Source organism: Crocodylus siamensis, chromosome 2 (genome assembly GCF_052110815.1).
Source record: "Crocodylus siamensis isolate JL-2025a chromosome 2, ASM5211081v1, whole genome shotgun sequence".
NCBI lineage: Eukaryota > Metazoa > Chordata > Crocodylia > Crocodylidae > Crocodylus > Crocodylus siamensis.
In genome coordinates this window covers 209,896,966-209,920,545 of record NC_143396.1, presented here as the reverse complement: position 1 = coordinate 209,920,545, position 23,580 = coordinate 209,896,966, and the positions used below count along the sequence as shown (strand labels likewise).

General features: G+C 43.1%; 1 protein-coding gene and 1 long non-coding RNA gene across 4 annotated transcripts in view; one reads left to right on the top strand and one right to left on the bottom strand.

Annotated features, from left to right (window-relative positions):
• The window catches only part of ABTB2 (ankyrin repeat and BTB domain containing 2), a 189,827-nt gene that overhangs the window by 126,839 nt on the left and 39,408 nt on the right, over positions 1 to 23,580 (top strand). The gene's annotated exons all lie outside the window — the stretch shown is intronic.
• On the bottom strand, positions 10,126 to 17,391 carry LOC149871657 (uncharacterized). Of its 2 annotated transcripts, none has more exons than XR_016440549.1 (3): positions 14,186 to 17,391; positions 12,528 to 12,701; positions 10,126 to 11,976 (listed from the first exon to the last, which is right to left on the bottom strand). It is a non-coding gene; the product is annotated as an uncharacterized LOC149871657 (long non-coding RNA). The 2 variants fall into 2 exon arrangements; XR_016440548.1 differs by having other exon boundaries at positions 10,126 to 11,011.

Sequence of the window (23,580 nt, the reverse complement as noted above, 5' to 3'; positions counted from 1 at the left end):
CTACTGGCCCAGCCCTGGCCAGCGCACACAGCCTCCAGCAAGGCTACGCCTAGTGTGGCTGCAGCTGCCTGGGTGCTGCTTTGCACCCCTCACCTCCAGTGGCGGCTCCTCCTCCTCTTGCTGCATTGCTCCAGGCCAAGAGGAAGCTTCAGCCAGGCAGCTCCTACACCAGCACATGGGGTTCTGGCTTCTGGCCACTCAGCTACCTGAAAGGGTGGGGGGTGCTTACGTGGCCTGCATCAAAATCAAAACTCCTTATGTTTTATGGGCAATTATTGGGGCCTGGGGCTACAGATGTAGCTACATCTTCCTGTCACTTATCCTCAGTCTTTCCTGGTTGGTCATACCAACATTGTTGTATCATATATCAGGTTAAATTATAAATTCCTCAGTGCAGAAGTTATCTGTTATTTATTTATACTATGTATATCCTGCCCTTCCTAAGAAAGGCTTAGGGCAGCTCACAGTAAGAGAAACAGACACTTAATAGGGCAACTAGATTAAATGAAACAAAATAACAGAATAAACCAACCTGAAGCAGAAACCTGCCAGACAGCATCTCAGCCCAGTTTTGGTTGCTGTCCAAACAGAAAGGTCTTGCAGTGCTTCCAAAAGTTGTTTGGGCTTGGGCTCTAGTGGGGCTCAAGAGGGAAGGAATTCCAGAGCTTAGGAGCAACTTCTCCCATGTGTTTTTGCCAGGTGGACTTGGTATACTAATTGTGCTTGCAGGACCCTGCTCTCAGCTAGCCTTAGGGTCCGTGATGGGGCATAGGGGAGAAGCTGCTCCTTTAGATACGTATGACCCTGTGTCAGCACAGTCCTTATTCGTCCTATCCCTCCTGGCTACTGACAGCCATATCTCAGGGGGCCCTCAAATTCCCTGGCCCACCAAGTAATTGTACCAGATGAAATGGTTTTGTTGGCCAGATTCAAACCATGGGCCATATTTAACACCCCTGGTGTAATAGCAATGAGATTAAGTTAGGGGTATATCAGGTTTCCTTAAAGCAACTTTCAGCTAGATCATGATGTAGATAGTTCATATGAAACACAGGAAGAGGTTCAGATGTATCACAGAATCATAGAAAAGTAGGGCTGGAAGGGACCTCAGGAGCTAATTTAGTCCTCTTCTGAGACCACTGGCTTGGACACTGTCACTCCCTACCCCAAGGAAGATGTTTGCTGTACAAGAGAGTAAAAGAGCTATTATGGGGTGTGATCTTGTCTGATGCTGGGCACTTTCAATTCTCCTTGTACTCAGTAGGGGAGCCACCAGACTCATTGCAGGCTTTCTTTCTTGCTGAACCAGGGGAGGGTGGGTAAGCAGTCTCTGCTCTGTTTTATTCCTTTCAGAACAGCTCAGCAGAGAGGGCAGCAGAATACTGTTTGATGTGGGTTATGCAGCCCCAGCCTCCCACATACATGCTTCTTCCCAGGATTTCAGGTCTGCGTGCTAGAAAAAGCCATGTCAAAATACCTTTGTGTAAGCCTAAGCTCTATTTTATGTTTAAGTTGATGTGAGATGCTATACCATCAGGCTGAGGAAATACTTTCTGCCTGCAATTATGACTGAGACTGAGATAGATAAGTAATTAAAAGTAATGTAACACAAAAAAAAAAAAAATTCTTGCCTTAAAACAAAAACATTGGCCTGAGAATAGCAGGTTGAACAAACTGCTTCCAAGCTTGGATGGACCCTAGGAGTTGCATTTGATCTGAGCCTTCAAGAGGCCGAGAAACTTGCACTGCCAGATGCATCAACCACAACACAGTCACCCTACCTTGAATCTGTTCCAACCTGTATTTGTATGCATCTTACCACACTGATCCATATCCACAGTATTCAGCATGGCCAGTGAGGTAAATATTGCGGGGGGCCCTTTGTACACAAGATTCTGTTAGTCTATTTCTAGCTAAGAGGAAAAGAAAGTTGAGGCTGAGCAAGTGCTTGCCAGGTGTGTTGTGATGGACGAGGGCATTGATTCACCTACTGTGACTTGGCAGAGCTGTGTAGCCAGCTCTTTTCTTCTTTACTGCACTGTGCTAGATCAGCTTCACACTCTGATTTACTCTATTGTGCATTTATAGTCTCTCTGGAATATGTTTTTGATGTGTACTGCAACCCCAGACGGTTCCCTAATGAAAAAGTCTCAGGCACAAACCAGGACAAGAATGGTAAAGTATTTTGCAGTTATTTGCGCTGTGCAAAATCTGTCAATGTGAAAAAAGAACCCCCCCCAATTTAGCAGGGGAAGCAATAACTCCTGGAGCTATGGGCCTAGTATCCAAAGTCTGATTTGATTTCTGAGCACGCATTTACTTTAATAGGAACTACACTACCTCAGTCCTGTGTTGAGATCTACTCAAACATTATAACCTATTATTTATTTGCTTAGTACATGAAACTTTTTGTTGGCACTCAGCTTGTGCTGTAAAAATCCCTGCAAGATTAGGGTGCTTTCCTCTGATGTCAAGGAATCTGGAATTCCCTTTCCACAAACCATCTCTGAGGAAGAATGTCATGTCAGAGCTGTCCGAATGGCACCAAAAAGACTGTCTCACACCTCAAATGTAGCTGAAATACACAAATGCAGCATCCTCTAGTAAATGCATCCTGCGTGCTCAGGGTATATGAATTTACAAAGAAAAATTATGAAAGGGCAGCATAAGGGTAGAGGCACTTCTGAACAAAGGTGGCCTGTGAACATACAAACTGTGCACATCTTTGTCCGTGATGCCTACCTCAGCTGCCAAAAAGCTGAGATGGAAAGTGGTGGCAGTAACTGAAAGACTAGGGAGGTTAGAGCCATACAGGAGCAAGAGCATGGGAGCTTCTCTCTGTAAATTGGCATGTTGAAGCTTGTTGGTCAGTGCTCAAGTTCTGTGTGGTCCAAATTCCTGTCCAAAGGCAAACGGCACTGGGAAAGTGGCAGTGAAGAAACTGAGTGTTAGAGAAAGCACAGGAGGCCTCAGTGTCACTGGAATATTTTCCACGTGGATCACAGCTGTTTGCAACATAGCCCGCCGTGGCCCACTTGGAACCCCATACCAGCCTTATTTACTGCCCAGGCAGTAGCCAGCTGTTTCATGGTGTGGGCAGGGACACCTGAGGAGGTATTTTGCAACCTATAAAATGCCACGCCTGTGGAGTTAACCCACAAGGCCAAGCCCTTAGATAGGAGTAAACATCTTCACCTAGCAACAAATGCCTGTCTGCCTGAGGGGGTCAGAGCTGGGAAGCATCATTGCAGAACATATCTGTCTTAGTCACAGGGCACTGATATCTCTTGGGTTTTCCAGAGATCCCACAGCAGACAGCATACTTTCAGCATGAAAAGCAAGCAGAGGTGTGGCTGTCGCTACATACTCCTGTCCTGGTTTTTTCCCATTGCTCACATGGGTATGGCTCAACAGGCAGTGTTCTGCATTTTCATATCCCACTCTTGCAACCAGGTGTGTACCGGCACTGAGACTAGGGGGCACTGCTCTATGGCCTAGGCCCTTCCCGTGTTAAGCCAGCTTCTTCTGCGTCTGCGGAAGAATCACCAGGTGGGATTCAAGGAGCTGATTTTTTTCAAAGGAACAGTCAATAGTTTTAGTAACTGGTCAACTCCCTGTCCCAGTACATGGGATAGAGCTGATGGAACAGCTCTCTCTCCTTCCATAAAGCTCGAAGTGCTCTACAAATATGTGGCATTAGCCCTCGTTATTTTTAAATTACATTTTAGTCCTGTCTCATACTGCAAGTAAAGCTGTATTGTGGGAGCTTTATGAACTGTCCAGACTGCATGAGTGCCATGTTTTACACACTGTCTGAAATTGTTGTCTTGTTTTTAATCCAAATGACAGTGAGTGTAAAGCAGTTTTTGTCAGCAGAGGCTCAGAGACTTTACCTGTTTGAACCTTTTGGTGAAAGCCAGCATAAGTTTTATTCCAGAGCTGATGGAGAAGGTGCCATCCAACTAGCAATAAAAATTTAGGACTTGCCAACTTAATGGAAAATGACTGTATGTAGGCTGGAAAAGCTGTGAACACTGCAAAAAGCTGTCCACAAGTACGCAACAGCCTTGACTTGTAGGAACAAGGGAGAATGTTTTCTGACCTCCAAGCACTTAGAAGTCTAAATTGCTCGTGTCACAACTCACTGCTTTAGTAGGGGATGCTTTTTGTAAAATGATCATAAAGCAGGTTTCACTCAGACAGGTTGCTCCCTTGTTGCACTTAAACTCCTCAAAAAGGCTGGTGCTCACTCCGCTCTCAGCTGGGCAGCTGCACTTTGTGTACAAGGTTCAAATATGACCTAAGAATTTCTGACTTCAAATAGGAGCCCTCCCATTACATCCAATCCAGGGAAATGACACTTACCAAGAGGGCCACGCTGAAAAAATGTGAAAATAATGTTGCCATTGTCTGTTGTCCCATAAACAGACACCTGGTGGGTTCCCAGGCAGAGAGGGAGATGGTGACCAGCCAGAACTGTCTTCTTTCTGTGTTTTCTGCTTTGTGGAGTATTTCCAGCAAAGCCTGGTCTGAAAGAGGGCTTAGCTGGGAAGGAGAAAAACAATGTAGCTGTTCTGAGTTTGATAGAAGAAAATCCTAGCCTATTAATGGTATAATTTCATAAAGGATTAACCTTACTTAAATTTGGGGGTGAGTCATCTGTGTCACTAAATGCAGATTTGGAAGTTTACCTGAAGTAGTGTGTTCATGTGTAACTCCTGTCCTTAGCCCCTGAGTCCAAGAAGAGTTTTTGAGGTTTTTAAGCAGATTCTCTGGAGAGAGATCATCTGCATAGCACCTTTTGGCATGGTATAGACTCACCACCTAGATTCGCCAGTAACTTCAGTACAACCTTTTCAAGATTTCCACTCTTGTTTGCCTCATCAGGGATTTCAGATTTCTAGGGTCAGAGGGGACCTGGTAGATCATCAGGTCCGACCCCCTGCTTGCTCCAGGCAGGATAGAGTGCTGGGGTTAAGTAACCACAGCCAAATGCCTGTCTAATCTCTTCTTGAACACCTCCAAGGTAGGGCAAAGCACCACCTCCCTTGGCAGCCCATTCCATATTTTGGCAACCCTTATCGTAAAGAATTTCTTCCTTATGTCCAATCTAAATCTATTCTCCTTCAGATGGTGGCCAGTATTTCTGGTAACCCTGAGGGGCGCCCTGGTAAACAAGAGTGTTCCCTATTTCTTGCTGAGTTTGTAGGCAGCCACAAGATCACCTCTCAGCCTTCTCTTGCAGAGGCTGAAGACATTCAGGTCTCAATATGTCTTCATAGGGTCTTACCTGCAGGCCCTCAACCATACAAGTAGCCCTTGTCTGAACCCTCTCAAGGTTATCCACATCCCTCTTGAAGTACAGCGCCCAAAACTGGATGCAATACTCCTTCTGTGGCCTCACCAGTGCTGCATAGAGGGGAATTATCACTTCTCTAGACCTGCCTGTGATACACCGCTGATGCAAGAAAGAGTGCAGTTAGCCTTGCTTATTACCTCGTCGCACTGGTGACTCATGTTCATTTTTGTGTCAACCAGGACTTCGAGATCTCTTTCCACTGTTGTGGTGCTCAGAATGGTACCTGCCCAGTCTATAGGTGTGTTGGAGATTCTTTCTACCCAGATGCAGCACTTTGCATTTATCCTTGTTAAATTGTATCCTATATATGACAGTTGAACCAAAGAGATGCAAAACTTTGCTAAACTGTTTCAAAACTCATTCCTCTACCTTAGACAATACCAGAAATATACTGAAGGAAATCGAAGGATAAAACGCCTGTACACCATTCCCTGCCCTGCTCTTCTCACCATTCTACAGTCACTTCAGCTTAGTGTCCTTTCAAGATTGCAAGTCCCCTCTCCTTGACACATCATCTGGGATTTCTCTTCTGGAAATGGAAGTTTGTGTTCTGTTCGACCCAGCCTGCTTCCTTTGATTTGGAAAGTCATAGAATCAAAAAAAAAGTTCCCCCTCTCCAACAGCTGATGAAGAAATGTACCCTTTCTTAAATGAAGTATCTAGGTTTATCATGTGATGACAAAAATGAGAGGAGAACCCCAGAGTCTTGACTAACTGCTGGAGAGTACTTCCCTAGCATGGCTGCTGTTGTGGCTTTCTGAGGCTACTGCATTAGCCAGTGTTTGCTTAGGATGCAGTTTTAACGCCCCTGAGAAATGTCACTAGCTTTCAAGCTAGTTAGGGCTTTTCAAGACAAATTTATTCTCCAGGTAAATATTTCCAGCTTCTCAATAACCTATCGTCAGGCTTTTTTCCCCTCTGTAACAGCACTTGTACAAAGTGTGGGCTCATGAAGTTTAATTTTGTGTAATAGCTGAGCCATGAGCTACCTCTTTGATTTCTCCTTGAAATGGCCCTTCTTATGTCTGAATTTTGTTTTACAGCTACATCGTGTTGCTCACTTTGCGTCATCAAGAGCACAATTTGGTACATTCAGCTCAATAGGCTGTGCTTTTTAAACAGCCTGCAATAAAATTACTTTCTGGGATTTCTCAACTGACAGGACTTGAGACCTTTTTGTTCTCACTACGGCTGCCTCATCAAGTACCTGAAACACTTGCTATTGTTTCACTTTGGAACTGGCTTTATGGTTTATTGTCCCATACTTCACTCAGAAAATCAGTCTTCCTCTTTCTTATTGAGAAACAGTATCTTGTTTTATGCCTTTTTTCTGATTTATGTCCAAAACTACTCTCAGCTAAGAGGTCACTGTTGCTGTATATTCTTCAGGCATATGGAACGAGTTGGATATGCCCAATAAATATACAAAATTGTAACAGACACCTTCCGCATTTAAACTTCTGGCACTGATGCTTATTTAGAAATGCATACATTGACTCAAAAGGAGCTGATGGTGTTCACTGTAGAGGCTGAGGGATTCTTAGATAGGATTTTTTTTAATTTGCAGTCCAGATTTCCTCACAAGTTTAGTTTTTTAAATGTACACGTAAGTTATAGTGACCATGACTGTGCATGTGTAATTAGCAAATCTCCTCTGGAAATTATTGCAATCAAGCCTATGTGTAATAGCATAACATAAATAGATAAAGAGAATTGCTTGAGGCCTGATTCAGCCACTTGTCTTAATAGCTCTGTACTGTGGGCCAGATGGCAGTATTCTTGCTCATATTAAACAGTTCCTAAAACCATTTGCAGTCTCCCTGAAATCAGCAGATCTATTTAAGGCATAAGACATTATTCAGTGTTAGTAAGGGTATCTGCCTAGCCCTGTAAAAGCAGTTTCACTGATGTCTTCCAAAACTTACCTGTATAGCAGTATAAGGCAAGAAAGGATAACAGAGCCATGCCTTTGATTTGACTCTGTAGTTGTGGCAATTGTTCAATAAGTTGGTTACAGAATTGTATGGAGATTTTTAACGGAAAGAGAGCGTTGCAGACCTTTATTACTTGGCAGGTAGGAGTCATTATCTTGCATAAGTCATAGGGTGAAGTACCTTCAACTTCGGGCATGCTGAGATGACACCTAGGCATATGTTGCTGAATTGATCCATAATTAAGAAATGAATGAATGCATATTAATGATTATTAAATACTGAATTTATGCTATATTAGCCAGAAAAAAGCCAAGAAATAGGCATAAATGATAGCATTGCCTCATCAGTCCCATAGTAGTTGCCATGTGCTATTTGCCTCAGCACTTTACATTCCTGTTGCGCTCACTGTTGCTCACTCAAAGACTTAGGAACAAATGTTTAATGATCTTTTTCTTGTGCACTGAGTGCTGTAGCATCTGGGCACATGATGTGAAGAGGCAGCAAGTAATGTTAATTTAAACCAATATAAATCTGACCAATATTTATATCTTTCCTTCCTCAAATACTTCTGCCTGGGTTCTCCTGACGTTATTTATTGATACATTATTAAATCTCATAAATTTAAAAAACAACATTCTTTCCTTTTTAGTTCAAAGACTGCAAAACCAGAATGTGAGGAGTGATTTGGTAGGTAAAGAACCTGCCCAGCAACAAAGTGATTCCATCTGAAACGCTAAGGATTAAATTGATCCCTACTATCGCTCCACTGAAACCACCAATGGATTTGACCCTGTGACTTTAAATTTGTTTTTTGTCCTTGGTGCTGTTTTTGCAAACAAACACTTCCCACCGTTCTTGTTAAATCTCTGTATCCCGCACCTGTGATAAGTTGGCATTTTGCCCATATTACTGGCTGCAAGCAATTTGTAATGCTGTTGAATAATTTCCAAACAAAATCATATTTTATGATTTCTGTGTTGGATCAGGGTATATCTAGATGTACTGCACTTAAAATCTACACAAAATTATTAGGAAAAGCCTCCCATGGTCCACTAAATTAAATAGCCCTTGATAGCCTGTACCTATCTCGCAGGCTAGTAGGTATAGACATTCAGAAAGCCCAAGGAAGAATCAATCTAAGTGATGTAGTTTTCCGGAAGCAACATAATTTAGATCACTAGAGAACAGAACACACATTTGCTCTTGGGGGGCACAAATCTTAGACCAGGTTCTACCATTTTTAAACCAGTCTACGCATGCTGAACTTCTGTTATGGGTATAGACTGGTTTTGTGTCCCAAACTTCTGTTCTGTTACAGGTATAGACCGGTTTCTGAACAGTCACTTTTATACTGGTAAAAATGTAAAGTCTGTACCTGGCCAAAGAGTCTCAATGCCTGCCCTAGCACAGCTCACTAGGGGGAAAAGCTCCCTTGAGGTGAACACAGTCAAACAAATCCTCAACCAAATGGCTGTGCCTTTAGCCATGTTCTGAACAACAGTAAAGTCAGGCTCTGGTAGACTGCCCTGGGGCATTTGTACCGAGCTCAGATGTCATGGTCTACAGCCTATGTCTAGACCCAGGTTCTCCCAGAGCACAGTTATGGACAGTCACCAATCTCAGGAAGAGAAGCCTTTACAAAAGTTGCCTGGTCTCAAAGCATGTATGGCTGTAAAGGTTAAAACAAGCACCCTGAATTTAATCTGGAAGCAGCTGAGAAGTCAGTACAGTTCACAAAGCAAAAATGCACTGTGCTCATACTGACCTAACCAGGTTAGCTGCCATATTTTGCACTACTTTGTATTCCCAAGTGCAACTCAAAAAGCCGCCCAGCTCGGAGGGAGTAATGGCACCAGTGATCGTGCCAAGTTTCGCAGCAGGCAATAAATACTGCAGCTTCTTAAGCTAAACAGATGGAGTATAGTAGGGCTGTGCGAAATTTCGCCCGGTGTTTTATTTCGATGCGTTTCAAGCTCAAAACAGCAAAATCAAAACAAAACAAAAGCCTTCAAAACAGCTTTGAAATTAAACAAGGGCACTCAACATTTCAAAAGTTTTGAAATGTTTTGAGTTTTGAAGCCTGGCTTGGCTTCAGCATCAGTCCCAGCTGGCAGCAGTAGCCTCCTGTTATCCTGCACAGATCCGGGGGCAGCGCGCCCCGGGAGAATGCTGGCACAGCCCCCAGCCCCCAGATCTATGCACCGGATGACAGTATGCTGTTGCTGTTGACTGGGGCCAGTCATACGCGCTGCGCCCGCCACCATCCCAGGCAGTAGGAGCAGCCTCCTGTGATCTGGCCGTCAGGTTGGGGGCCCCCATACTCCCAGGAGGGCTGCGGGGCTCTGCCAACTCCTCCTGGGACTGCAGGGGGTCCCTGATCTATCTGCCAGATCACAGGACGCTGCTCCTACTGCCTGGGACCAGCATCAGCACTAATCATCAGTGCGCCAAGCACCGGTCCCAGGCAGCAGCAGCAGCCTCCTGTCATCTGGCACAGATCAAGGGCACGCAACCCTGGAAGGAGTCTGGCACAGCGCCGCAGCCCTTCTGGGGGTGCAGCCCCCCTGGATCTGTCTGCCGGATGACAGGAGGCTGCTGCTGTCAGCAAGTGAGTTTTGCTTGTCAGCAACTTGAGGTGTGTTTCCCAGAACCTCTGCACCTATCTCCTTGAAGCTTGGCAGGCTTCATGCCCTCAGAAGGGGCTACTATCCCTGCAAGTTTCATCTGAGTCAGGCTAGAAATGACAAAGTTATAGGCAGTTTCAAGCTTGCCCATATAGCCTATAGGAGAAACGTTGAAACAGTTTTGATTAAACAAAACAGAACAGTGCTTTCTAAACTAAACGAAACTCGAAACGAAACACTGTTCCGTCAAAGCGGAAGTTGCAGCCGAACGATGCTGTTTTGCACAGCCCTAGAGTATAGTGCCTCTGCAGAGGAGTCCTGAAGGAGCCTGTGTCTAGCAACAGGAGAGCAGACCTAACTCCAGCCAGTTTCTCTGATGTCCTCTCAATGCTAACCCACATGAGAAAGCCATATGAACACAGATCCTCCCATCTCATTTAAAGATCTTTGACAAGTTGTTGAAGAAAGCATTTTATAGATGAGCTCAAAACCTGATCTGGTCTCTTTTATCTTTATGCACACTGTCACCAGCATTAGACACATGAACAAAGGTTGAAAGATCAGACTCTAGAGATTCTTGATTACATCAAAGCCCAAAATGCAGTAAGGTGCTCTGTTTTGAATAAACAGCTTCTACCAAAACAAGCATACCCACTGGATATCCTGGAGCTATGCTACTGAGAGATATGCAAGAGCTGGGAATTTCTCCCCTGAGGGCCCAGAACTCTGAGTTCATTCTAGTGGGGCTCCGCTACACCAAAGAGTTGATTTCTTTTGCATCTAAATATCAGTCCTGCCAGTCCATGATAAAGAACAAGATGTAAGGATGAGGACAAAGGGAATATGTATTCATCCTACACTGAGCACACAGAGGGAGAAACACAAAACAGGTTGATCTTGATAATGCTCTGTTTTTTCCGTGATAAAGAGTTCAAAGGCTCTGGTGGTGGGCACCATGGGAAGAAGGTAATACATCAGGAAGTTGTATTGTACGATAAAATCCTCCCACGTGGACTTTACTCCGCCTCTCAAAAGATGATGTGTCACAGATTATTCTTGTTCCTGTAGCGGGGTTTGGTGAGTCACAAACATTTCTATGATAAAATATTAGTAGAAAACATTACATCCCATTGATGCAATATAGCAATTAGAGTAGAGCTGTGTGCCTGTAGAGTGGGAGATGAAGTGATAAAGGTGGATTTGAATAGAAATAAGTAGGACAATGGTTCCAGGTACTTGAGAAGGAATGCTAGGCAGACATGCCTGTATTCTGAGCAACCCATCTGGGAAATAATTCAGTCCCTGTCTTTTGAGGCTCATCCTAGCAAGGTTTCTTGGCTGCTCCCTGTGAGTTCTCTCCTGGCTAGCTGACCTCCCAGAGAAACTGTTTTTCTTTTTTTCACTTCTCAGCAATAAACCTTCTCATTCTTGTACTCTTCCAATTCACTTAGCAGTCACCTTCCTCTCAGGCATTGTACAAGCATGAGAAGGAAGGTAAGAGGCTGACTCCACTGTTTACTGATTGTGTAGCAGAGAAGAGCCCTCGCCAGAGGCTGACTATCCCATATACCACCTCTCTAGTCCTCACAGCCTCCACCTGCATGTGTGGGAACTGCAGTCCATTAAAAGTGTCTCCTGGCCTGATGCCATAAGACAAGCTCAGGCAAGATGCATGCTCTGCCCTCAGTGGCTGGTTCCTGTTTAGCACGTTGAGGATGAGCCCTGAGTGGGCCATCATCACAAGAAAAGCAAGCAGTCCTGTTCCTTGGGAGATCCTTAATAGGGGGAAGAGGTCAAGTTCTTTCTTCTCTGGCCATCATACTGAGCCAGTGAAAGGGAGAAACCTTTTCATTCCCACTCCAGCCTCCCTCTCCAGTCAGTAGCAGTATACAAAAGGGAGAACAAAGTCTCACAGCAGCTATCCCATTCATGAAGGGGAGGGCTTAAAGGAGAGAGCATGAATGTATCTTTCCAGTCCTTAGCCCTGCTTGGTTCCTGTATAGTAAAGCTGGTCCTGGTGGGGCTTGCTTGGTTTGCACAGTGAGATCAGGAACAGGGCCTATTAAGTACAAGACAGAAGATAAACCACAAACTATGCTACGTGCAGCTAGTATTCACCCTGCACTAATTGCTTACAAAGTATTATTGACTCCTGCAGATTTATATCCAGTTACAGGACTTTGACCCGGCTCCTGGCACTCCTGCTCTGACCCAGAGGCAGCACCCTTCATGGGATTTACAGTCTGCCAATTCCCATGAATTTCAACAGGATGAAGGAATTACAGCATTAGGACTTTAAAACTTGCACCACTTATTAGTTCACAGATGTTGGCTCAAAACTTTACTGTACATAGTGTCACTGGTTTCAGTGTGTCATGGGCCATAGTTTTGTTTTAATCACCTAGTACGAGAAAGATGATAATGGTAGAGTTGCAAATACTTGTTGTATATACAAAATAACAGCATTCACAGAGTATTCTTTGGTGCAGTCCTGCTTTCTCACCTTGAGGGACATCTTACTGTCCCTAAAGCCCTCTAATCAAGTTCCAGGCCTCAAAGCAATGGAAAGACTTAGAGTGACCACAGTGGATTTTGAATCAGGCCACCTACCTGTAATACACTCTGTTAAGAGAAGAAACCAATTTTGGGCGTTCTTAGTGAGGAGGATGTGCTGAAGAGCCAGAGTGTATACATATGCCACCAATTTGCGCTTCTTGCAAGTACAGATTGTAAACAGTTCACGGTGCTAGGCTACTTGCTTTTCAGCCTTTTAGTTTCCATCTGCTGAAATTAAACAGAAAGCGGAAAAGAAATGAGAGTTTAGTGACTAAAATGTGCATTTGGAATATATTTGTGAGATTGGCACAACTAGAAGTCTGTCACAAAACACTCTCTTTTTTGCCCATTGTTTGTTCTGCAAGCAAGTCACAGAGGGAGAGGAAGAAATGTGAAGTTGCCCTTTAAAATAGTAAAAAAATGCTTAAGGATCTATGTTACTGAGAAGACGTGATAGTCATTCAAGTAGCGAAACGAGATTTGGGAATTCTCTTTGTTTTCTCAGTTTGTAAGTATAGAAGTTGCATGCTGTATAACCTGACTAGGGTTCCTCTGAACTCCAAGGTTCTCTTCTGGGCCATACCACCAATTTGCTGGCATATCATTGACTTCTGTTTTCCCACAGGCACGTATCGTTAAAGGCAATCTCCTGAGACTCGCAAAGCATTATTATCTAATGTTAGTGAAAGGTTTGGAGTGCCTAGGCTGAAAGGTCTTAGGCACAATAAAGACAAAGAATTATCATGGCGCCGAGCCGACAAGTTTATTTTTTATTTCAGCATTCGCTGCCCCCAATTGAAGCTAATATTATTTCCTATTGGAGTAAATTACAGACCTTAAATTGCAGAGCTTGTCTGTTTCCTGAGGAAAGACTTGGTTGGTGCTTAAACAATGACTACTGAATAAAGGACTCTGTCCTGTGGCTTTGCTGACAAGAGCCCCACAGTAGTGGACAGGTTGCTTGCGTTTCCTCTGTTATTGTTTGCAACATCTTTGTAACAAAGAAGGCAGCTAACAGCTGAACTCTTTGGAGGAGTAAGTAGGACTTAATATATTTTATTACAATAGCAACAGCTACCTTTCCTTTTGACCCTGCAGAGTTTAGAAACTAAGCCCCTGCTAGGGACAATCCTAGATTTTTAAAGACTTTTTTTTTGATAGGTGGTCCTGGCAGTTGTTGGTCCCAGTTTCATAGCTGTGAATGATCACAGGAGGCTGCTCCTACCTGATCCACCATCAGGTCACTGTCCTGACCTGATGGTGGATTATTATACCCAACTATGCTATTTCCATCAAAAGCACTTATGGCAAATGCTATTTGACTGTTTTTAAAAGAATATCTGCTCAGGGACACAAATCCTACTCAAGTGAGTTACATGGCTGAGCTGATTCAAATCTCTGACTTGGAGGATTTTCTAGGGCAAAACAACACTCTGTTGATCATGTACATGCAAAACTGACTGATTTGCTGAAAGAGGAAGGAGACTGCACTGTGTTCTGCTCTCAGTGCCACTGGAGTAAAGCTGTACTAATGCCACTGAAACCAGTTAAGTTATTCTAGAGTTAAGGTGATAAACTTTCTAGCAGGATGTGGCTCAGGGGTGACTCCAGATTTATTTCTTAGATGCTCCTCAGCTGCTTTAGGAAGCAGAATCAAGTGGTTGGACTGGGCTGGGAAACAGAAGTGGGAGGTAAGAAAAGCAGGTTCTTACCCTTCATTTTCCTGCAGTCATTTTGGGCAAATCCCTTAACCTCTCTGTGCCACCGATTCCTTAAGCAGACCTAATGGGACTCCTTCCCTTGTAGAGAGATGTCAGACTCATTCCAGATGCTACAGAAACAAAAGGCCCTAATGAGTAAAGGCCAAGAGCAGTGCCAGATTTAGGCCTAAACTACTTAAGCTACAGCGTGGGGCTTCTAAATAAGAAAAAAAAAAAGACTCAATATCAAGTTTTATAATAATGAGTTGGTAAACAAAGGAGATAAAGAGAAATGACTCTTTAAATATGGACATTTTTGTTCTAATATGACAAAAATATACATACATCAGATTACTTTTATCGTATGGAGCCCCTTAAATTGAACATACCTTAGGGCCTCAGCATGTCATAATCTGGCACTGGCCAAGAGGATGAAATGACCTTCAGGGAACATCTGCACTATTGCCCAGTGCTCCTGGGGTGCAGCTTCTGAGCATGCCTCATTCCAACAGGTGGCAAACCCAGAAATGAAGCAAGGAAGCTGCTTTTGGAGCACCACTGTTCTCAACCACAGAAGACGGAGGTCTTGAGATCAGTACCAGGAGGTGCCCCTGAAGTACTTCCATGGCCTTATTTCTGGGTTTAACAGTTAGCAGGTAGATGGAGCATGCTGAGTTGTATGAACACATGCTTTGTTCCCACTCTGACTGCCACGTTCAGCACTGCTCAGGGAGAGCTGTCCCTGGCTGGCCCCTTGAAGTGGGAGATCAAGGAAAGATGCGCTAGTTTAACCAAATCATCTTGTTCAACCAGGCCAGCTCCCTACCTAGAGGCACTTAAAATGGTTTCACTTTAATCCTTGCTTAAAGCTGTTTTGCTTACATTGGAAAATTACTGAGTTAAACTGATTATATCCCCTTTACAAAGGGGTTTGCATTGATTTTGAACAGATTTGGTAAAATCTGTGTGACACTGGTCTGTACCTGTGTGGTAGAGTGGTGATTGTCAACCAGGCTGTTGCGAGATCCTTTTAAAGGGTCTGCAGGCTGTTGTGCAATATTAGCACCATTAGGTGTGCAGATACCTGTACATGATTCACAAGAGAAATTTCCAATAGGAGTCTGTAAACATTCTGCCAGGTTGTGGTCTTTCTGAGTTCTTTGCAGCAAAAGAACTGCTCTATTATTTCTTTATAGTCAAAAAGCAAGTTAAAACTTAAGAGCTGGCATTTTCCAAGGGCTGCCTTGAGTCTAACGAGGTTGACAACCACTGACATAGGGGGTGAGAACAAAGGTGAACTTACATTAGGCTGACTTTGTTTCTCATTTTCCACAAGGCAGAACCACTACAAGGCAGAAGGATTTTCCTCTTCTTTCTCATCTCCCTAATGGCATTACTCTCCATTTTGTCTCTGTGCCATAAAACACCCAGATATTGAGCAGAGCAGCTTACTGGTGCAATAGGTAATGCAGGGAAGGGTAGAGGAAATAGCTTATTTGGAAACTAAAACAAGAGATGTTTGTTTAAAAAAACCCAAGGAAGATGAATCATCCATGTTATGCCTGCCTTTAGCACTGGTGCATGCTTTGCTGCATGGTTCATTCATAATGGATTTGCTCACTGTTGCCTCACTGCTCCTTAAGCATACTTGGTCATTTGGGAATGGAAACAAATTTTTGTTTCTTTATGTGCCAATCAGCAGCAAATCAGTTAGCCAGAGGCTGGAAGACCTCTTACCATATTGGAGCGATGCACTTTCCTCTTAGAAGACTAAAAAAATTAAGCAGCTAGAGCTCTCCAGAGGTGAAAAAAGTCACAAAGTATTTAAGGAATCTCCATGCTCTTTCTTTCCTGTAATATAGAGGGGTGTTCAGTTGGCCTATTTAATGCATTAAAAAATCAGGACTACAGAAAAAAAATCAGGAATGTGGGGCCCCACGAAGGACTGGGATTTTTTTTTTTTTTTAACTTCTCCTAGTCTGCACTGCTAGTGTTAGGCACAATTAAAACCTTGCTAATTTTCTATTCAGTTATTTGCAAACTCAGCATGAGCGCTGCATGTCTGTAATACAAAGTGCCAGACACACAAAAACTTGTATAGCCACAAGGTAGCCTGGAGGAGGAACACATGAAATTATTGCTTATGCAGCTTGTGGAGGGTACAAATTCCCCATTTATATCAGCAGTTGTGGTAACTATGTGCATTCTGTGTTCATGTCTGAAGATTAGGGCCTATCTGTCTCATCTCTGTGCTAGATTAACTAATTCATAAAAAGTCCCCAGTTAGTAGTGCTAACTGGTGAGACTAGATTGTTAATTTCCAAAAACATCTGTGCAAAGTGCAGGGAGTTATCTACTAAAAATATACTGTAATGCTCTTTGTGTGAATGAGTGAGTAATGTCCTCCAAGTGGTTGCCTACAAAAAGCCTAAGGGACAATCTATTATTAGCTGTTAAAAGAGTTCTTCTTTAATACAAGTGGTAAATGCCTGTGTTTAAGAAACTGAATGAGCCAGACTTTCCAAGTGGAGTACAGTTTTCTAGAAGTTTGTGGCTGTTGTCTGTAGCATATTGATTGATGATGGCTGGAGCTCTCTAACTGGTGGCCTTGAACCTGGGGGAAAAGACCATTTTAGATTATTCATCCAAAAGGCAAGAATGTTATGATTTATAATTAGAGTTGGTAGCAAGCTAATATTATTTGATAGGTGCCAAAAACTTCACAGCAGTGCTGTGCAGGTCTCCTGCCTAAATTCTTCCTGATTCATTCAAACTGTTGTCTGCTGAAAAACTCCCACAACTGTGTATGTTCATAAATTGAAGAGTACATCTGGATTTTACATTTAGCATTGTTTCCTGTCTATAGAAATTCTTATGGCATGTTAGCTAAAGAGTGAGATGCTCCTACTTGTATGTCTAATGTACAGTAAGGTACCATGTACTTACAGAGGTTGAAACAGAAAGTAAAGACTGGAAATCTGTGGCTCTAATACCCAAGTGCTGCCATCTGTACATTTAGTGTGTCTGAAATTGCAGTGTTTGAATGTCTACATTTATGTCTGTATATTAGATTCTTTCCAGGCCAGCAGCTTATCTGTGACAGCCATTCAAAGACATATGTGTGGGGCATTGCACAATCAGTTTAAAAGGATGAGATTTCTCCCCTCAAAAATAGCAAAGAAGATAAACCCATCAGTAAATTCACGGGCCTAGCTAGGAATGATTGCCAGCTGGGTGTGACAAGATAGCACAATAAAGTTGTGTCCTATTTAAAGACAAAGCCATCCTTATCACTTCTAATACTTCTTAATCTCTTATTCAATACATGGTAAATGGTACAATTTAAGTGTATGACCTCTAAAAATAGATGGCTTGAGTTAATTAACTAAGAGGGGAGGGTGTGCTGCATCACTTCACTTCTCCCTAACATACAAGTGCCTCTAAAGAAAATGGAAGACCTAACTGCTCCAGAGAACATCAACTCTTTACAACAGTTTAAAACAGGAGCTTGGGGTAGTATGGAAGCCTTTTAAAACTGCAGGTGAAATCTAATTATAAGGAACAGATTTGCATGAGCTGGTACTCATGTAGGACATTAGGTTTAGCAACTGTGGTCTTGAAAAATGTGCATACACACCAGCAATCAGATGTACCCTTTTCTTGTCATTAACAGAAGACTTCCTTTGTAAGATGATGAATAGTACTCGGGTATTGATTCAGCACTTATCACCTACTGAGTCACACAGCAGCTGGGTGGTCTCCGTTGAATGCAGGTCACTTTGTGAAACCTCATGGAATCACAAGCCAATTTAGTATAGGGAGAGCCCTGGGTAGGGTGGGTAAATGATTTAATGCACATTTGCAATGGGTGTCTCAGCACAGTACTCTAAAATTAGTTCTCTTCATTTGCAGATATTAGTCCATTTCTCACACTTTCTCACCAAATGAGTTTCTTGAGCTCTTCTTCTCAGCTCATTATAGGGAGGGGGAAAAGACTGATTTTTCATTAAGAAAACATTGAAATCAATATCAATCAGGAATTGTGTTACACAATTGCACAAAGAGCACACTCACAGCAATACCACATTCTGCACAAAAGCAAAGTCAGTCAAACAATTTAAGAGGAAAGGTATTTTTATTGTACCAGCTATGCTTCTGCCTATCAGCCTTTCCTCCCTACCAAAATGAAAGTCTTCTCAGCCTCTGATGGCCTCGTGCTCCACAGAATGTTGTCTTGTGTTGGAAAATGCTCTTCTGAGATATTAATTATGTTCCGGCTGGTGCTGTAAGTGAACTGGAAATGATTTCCTATTTATTGCCAAAGCCATTTGCCTTCGTTAGGCTGACTTTTATTTAGCTGAGCAACTTTTATTAGTAATTGAATGGTTTGAGATATTCCGGCACTGCAAACAAAGCTTGCATCTTACTGGTACTTTGTTCACACTGTTGTAATTCAGGGGCTGTCAGCAACTTTCATTAGACAGGGCAGCCCTCCATCCTCAGGGTTTTTTGCAACTAGGCCCGGAAAATTTGTTCTGGGATTGAACTTGGCAAATGGGTCCTTGGCTTCAGAAACAACATGTGTTTTAAAATACACAGTTGGCAAATTCTGAGTCATAACTAAAAGGCCTGTTATCTCTGTTGATTCCCTCTGGTGTTTATGGGATTTATGCACAGTGGTCCAATTGTGATGCAGAAAAAGGGTTAGGAAAGGAAAGTTATGGCATCAGATAGCGAAGAACCATTCTGTCTCATGATACATGCTGCCAGGATTTCTCGGAATCAGCTTGCAGATAGACCAGTCCTTCCTTAGTCTTCTCCTGCAGCTCTTGGAACAGGCTATAGGAGTCAACATTATTTTTTCCTGCCCCAGAATGGATGCTAGCCCAGTCCCTTTGCATCTGGCTACCACACAGCATGTCACAGAAGCCTTTGTCTAACAACCATTTTGCACAAATATGCATTTTCCTCCTAAGCCTATATTGCACCTGCAGCGTGTGACAGTAAACCCTCTCAGGGCGGTTTGGAAGGTGAGGCCTCTAAGTGCTGTAGTGCTTCAAACGAGAGAAAACATTTGGAGGCATTCCTAATCTTTGTGTAAGCTTTCCCATAGCCCTTTAGACTACACACGCATGAGACTGGGCTTTCTTCTGAGATATCCAGGGTTGCCCATTTCCAAGGGCTGCATTAAGTGGGAAATAAATGGAAGTAAGTGGGAGAACAGACGGACACTTTTCTTGGCAGTGTCATTTATCAAACCTGTTGATTTGATAGATGGATAAATGGATAAAGTGTGAGGTCTGTTTGCCCACCCCTAGTTAAGTGGGCGTTCAAAGGAGACTAGAAAGGGCAAAGGGGATGAAGGTCAGTTTTCTCACTGGGGCACAGAGATGGTCATTGTCAGAAAACTTAAGGTATAGTACTTGCTCAGACCCACGTGCTGTGTAGCTTTGAGCAAGGCACTTAAGACAGCTTCAGCCGTGGATTTTGAACTGCAATAATAAAGTGCCATAGCAGCGGTGACTGGAAGGCATGGAGGCATTATGCATCCTCCCCAACACTGCTCAGGCTCTGCCAGCCTGGAGCAAGGCAGAGGGAGGTACAACTTGCTATACCTGTTTTGTGGTTGTAGCCATTGCTTCCCACATTGCAACCATTGCAAGTTGCACCTCCTTCTGCCTTGCTCCAGGCTGCATGGATCTACCTGTTTTGTGGGTGTAGCCATTGCTTTCCACATTGCAACCTGTAGACACACACAAGAAAGAAGAGATACTTTTGAACTCTGCTGGAAACCAGGTTATGAACTGTAGCCTTCCATACCCCCATGGTTTTAATGCACAGAAATGGCTAATGGGGGGTGGGGATCACATACTCTGAGCCATTTACCTGCCTTTTTATAACAATCTGATTATGCACTTGCTCAATCTGAGGTAAAAGGCCAAGTATTGTGGTTCTTTGTAAGGAGACCAGCAGTAGTGGGCTGCTTTACTGGTTTGATAGCACAGTCAGAAGAGCAGGCAGATTATTTTACACAGTGTCCAACTAGAATGATAACAAATGCCAGAAACACAGTCTAGCCACGTCAGTAATGCTTGATTCTCACCAGTGTGCATTAGACATACAAATATATGCTAATCTGAGGTTAAGAATACAGATCAGGTTCAACCCTTCTGTCTAGCATCACACCCCTTCCCTTCTTTCCCAGATTGGCAGCTGTACGGGACAACCTGAGCTTTTATAGAAGACTGTTGAACAATCTTAGCTAGGTGGGAAAAGGAAATGAACTGTGTTTCCCCGCTCTCTGCTTCTACCAGTAGGGTGAGTTGAGGTCTGAACTAGGAGCAGTTCACTGGCCCCAGTACCAATGTAGGAATCCATGGGGCTCGCAATGTGTCCACAGGAAAGAGTTGGGTAGAAACCAGCCATGCCAATAGCTTAGATTTTTTTTTTCCACATATGGTTAATGCTTATGCCTGACTCTTACAATCAACTGAACAGAGTTGCAGGTAGTTTTTCCATTATTTTTTGTTTAGAAAACTAGAGCTCATCAATCTCTCTTTCATGGAACTGAACTGTTACAGACTTGGTTTATAACAAGAAACACGGTGCATTCCAGAGCAGAAACTGTGCTTGCTTTCGGCTTGGAAACTGGGATCTTTTCCTGTTCCTTGTTAAAACACAGTTTATAAAAATGTAATTACATTAAGTCATAAGTGGCTCGCATGCTCAAGCATTTTGTTCTCAAGACCTGTAAGTAGTTCCTCACAAACCCAGCAATTTCATCATGTTTTCTGGTGAACTTTGCTCGAGGTTTAATTTCTTTGGCTTATGTTTTCTATGGAGTAGAACCTCACAGATCATGGACCTCATTTCCAGGGACAACTTTTTGACAAATTGTTGGGATGCCCAAAGGCAAGAGTAATTGACAACCTGTCTGTGCATGACTGAATTCATAGGAAAGCTCAGAGCTGTGATTTTTTTTTTTTTTTAGGTTGAAGATACTCAAGGGGCAACTTATTTGGGTTTTATATATGAGGAAGACACTGCAAGGATGACTACCTGAGAAAAGGAAGCCTGGTGATCTAGTGATCACCAAACATTTTCATTCCAGTATCTTCTGATATGCTTTTTACGAATTGCTTGGTTGACCTGTGCAACTCCACAAGATATTCAGGCAAAGATCTTAGCAGTTAGACATCAATGTGAATAATAATAATATCCATGGAAAAATTAAATTGCTTTCATCATTTAACATACAAGCGAATCATAAAATCATGGGAAGTAAGCAGGAGATTCTGCTGTGGGCCAGATGTCCCTAACCTCCTCTTATGAATGGTCCACTGTATCTTCCCCTTGAACCTCTGTTACTAAGCACTATCAAAGACACAACACTGACATAGATGATCATCTGGTTTGTCCCAGCATGGTAATTCCCTCTATTGTATAGATGGGCTAAAAACAGGACAGATGAGCAAGCCCTATACCCCTTTAAAGGGCCACCTCACTCTTTGGTGACCTTGTTCCCCATTAACTTGGCATGAAATGTGCCTTAACCATGAAGTGTGGGTCCAGATTTGAATTTTCCCAAAATATGGGATGGGTTTGGGTCAAGTCATATGGCCTGCATCCATTTCAAACACAAATCCAGGACATTTTAAGTCTATATCCCATCTATAACTGAATGGGTATATTTTCTTTCTCTCTTGGAAGGTAATGGGGGAAGGCAACTGTCCTTTCTTCTCTTTTCCCTGTCTTGCTGTCTGTTCAGTGCCAACGGAAACAGTGTCACTGTCCAGTACTTTGCCAAACACCACAAACTAAAGATCTGAGATTCTTGTCCACTTGCAGTTCACATATAGTTCCCATAAATCACAGGTGGAAGAGTTAATGAGGCTTACACTGACAGAGTGTGGATAATGGCATTTGCATGTGTTTTGTGATGTACAAGTCTGCATAGATTTAAAACAGCTACATAAGAGTGAAAAGCTTTATTAAACTTTCCCATCTCTGCCCAGGGAGAATAACAGGACATACTAGATCCATGGTGGGCTTTTACCATTATGTCTTCGGATTCGCTTTGCCTGGGCTGTTGAGGGGCTCTGCTGAAGTGGCCTTCTATCAGAGGAAGTTCACCTCCTAGTTTCTCTCTAGGCACTAGCCTCTTCCTCCTGCCCTTGCTGCTGGCCATGTAGTCTTTGTCTCACCATAGCACAACAGGAAACCAGGGGCCAGCAGAGGGAGAGAAGAGAGGAGGCAGCAGGCGAAATGCTGCTCCTCACACCGACTTTTAATGTCCGTGTTTAGGTGTGTGGGGAGAGGATGAAGGTCGGAGGAAGATAGAGTAGAAATCCCTGGGAAATTCTAGAGGCTTCATCAGATGTTACAGGTTCTTCAGACCTCTCCTGATTAGCCTCTAAGAGTTGGATAACACTAATCAAATGGAAGGAAATACTGAGAGTTTTCCCAGCTTCTTACATGTCTCCTTCTCTGCATAAAACTAACCAATCTCTGCCAGAAGTGACATACCCCTAAGCCTTCAAAACACTTCTGAAGAGCTAGCTGTTTGACTAATTCCTTTGTAATGAACCAGTTTGCTTTGGATGCCAGGTAGTTTCAGAGCAGGTCCCTAAGGCAGGCACCCCATGCCCCACACATGCACCCTAACTGAATCCTTGGCCATTATAATCAAAAGTATATTTTTCCAGGAACAGATCATAAGCATTTTCAGCAAGTGAACTGAATGTAAGATCCTCTGCCAAGTGCTGCTGCTTCCCTCGCTGGTTATGTTTAAGAGAGAGACCTTTTGTTTTCAAAGGAGAAAAAAAAACAGATTCCCTTCTCTGTGAATACATATCTCCTACTCTGCCCCTATCCCATGGGGACATAGAGTTTATCCCAGGATAAAGAAACGGAGAAAATACCCTAGAACCTCTTGTTATAATATTGGGAGCATATCACTGTATCTAATTGTAAGATGCAAATGTGTGTCATGCTCATTTGCTTATTATTGCCCTATGCTTCCCGGGGTTACTCTGATTTTGAAGACAGCCCTATAAGAAGAAGCTGAATGAAGCAACGGTAGCATTCTTCTGCCTGGAAAGTAATGAGTATGTGTTCTTGGACAGGGCTGAGCCATCGTAATCCAGGGACAAAGAGTCGGAGCCTTTCCCAGGGTTGGATCACTTCATGTGCAGATTTTATGAGCTGCCAGATTTTTCTAAATGTCAAAAACTCCTGCAGAATATGCATAGTGCACATACAGGACTTTGTTTCTTCAGTTTGAGACATCTTTTGGTTAATTTTCCATGAAGATATTTTTCCCTTCTTTGAAATGATCAGTGTTTGCCTGAAGGCAAACAGCAGCTAAGGTGAAAAGCCAGGTAGAGCAATAATTCTGTTTATTTAGG